We start from the raw sequence: 1,647 nt of genomic DNA, 5'->3' as shown, positions 1-1,647 counted from the left end.
ACAAAATAGAAAAACATCGTATATTTATATTTTTGTAATATTTTTATCAGAGCTTTTATTGGTCTACTATCTGCTGTTTTATTGGTGTGTTTGTTTGTTTTAGAATTTAGTGGTTGATTTTCACTTGTGCATTGCGCCTGGAGATTCCACTGCGGTTTTGTCTTGGAAGTGACCGAATGAGATTGATCTGTGTGCAGCAGAAAGGCTGATTCTTCTGTGCTAAGAACCTTCTTTTGTTTGATTTTCAGCCATCGCACTAGTTTAGACAGGAATACAGCCCAAGAAAGGGGGAGTGAAACCTTATCTTTCTACTCTGCCAAAAATGCCAACTTCGAACAGAAAAAGTTTTTATGTGTTGGCAGAAGTGCCACTTGGCAATTACCATCAGGTCTTACTATTATGTGGCTCTTTTGCTAGATGGTCATTATATGGCATTAAAGGCTGGTCTATGATTGAGCTTATTGCAGTGCAGAGACTCGCTCCGTTTTTATTTCCATTTAGATACCTGAACTCTTTTAGCTTCTAGAGCTTACTAGTACAAGACTCTTTCTATCCATTAGGCTTAATTCTGAGAATAAAAAATTAAAAGCCCCTGCCGAAAAGAGAAATAAGTAAATATAAAAGTGAAAATATTTTAATTTTTATGATCCTAAGAGTTCTAAAAAAGGTAATAGTAGCAGGAGTCGTTGCTCTAAGCTATTTACAGAACGCTAGCTGTGAACTAAACCAATATGAGGTAAAGGAGATAAAAAGCTACTGGAACAACAGAATATCCTACTTCGACAAAGAGATTGATCTACGTCAATGTTTCTTTAGTAGGATTAAAATTCTTAGCCCTAATACAGAAGCACTAAATTCAGATATTTCGTGTGAGAAAAATATCAAGACAGAAGAGGCGCTGGATGCCATGACGGAAGAGTTTGAATACCTTAAAAATAAATCACGGGAAGTTATAAATCTGGCAGACTCAATAATAAACATAAGCGAGAATTATTTGAACAATAAGGCTTACTCTTTTGATGAGGCCCAAAAAAAAGTACTTATAGCTAAAATTAAAGACAATTCAGACGAACTGAGCATGCGGATTATACCCGTCCTTGATATTAGCACTTCGCTAACCAAGAAAATAAACAACTTTGATTCGCATATGATGGAAGCAATACAAGATGATCTTAAAGCAGAGAGTGGCGAGCTGGAAAATCTAACTCTGTTCAAGCTCGCAAAAAGTAAGATCTTAGCTGCTGATATAGTGTACAATGTCTTTAAAATAATCATACCACATCTGCAGGAGGAAAATATAGAATATATAGTAGATTCTATGTGCAAAGAATTGCCATCGCATGTTATTTCAAAGGATAGTGTAGAGCGCTTCCTAGGTGACATTAAAAAGGATGCAGTTAAAACCCGTAAGGACTTGCTAGTATCAGCCTCCAAACACTTCTATTCGTTATTCAACATAAACCCAATGGGCAAGTATAGATCATTTTTAGTAGACTATGAAACAATCAATACATATCTTAACTTACTAAACGAGAATCTTTCAGAAGAAAAAGTAAACGAATACGTATGCACTATTAAGTCTGATCAAGTCATAAAATTAATAGTAATAGAGTATATAATGAGTGGACATCTTATTGACTACAAAAA

The sequence above is a fragment of the Nematocida minor genome, assembly GCF_024244105.1.
Source record: "Nematocida minor strain JUm1510 chromosome Unknown 7913, whole genome shotgun sequence".
NCBI lineage: Eukaryota > Fungi > Microsporidia > Nematocida > Nematocida minor.
This window is presented reverse-complemented; position numbering follows the sequence as displayed.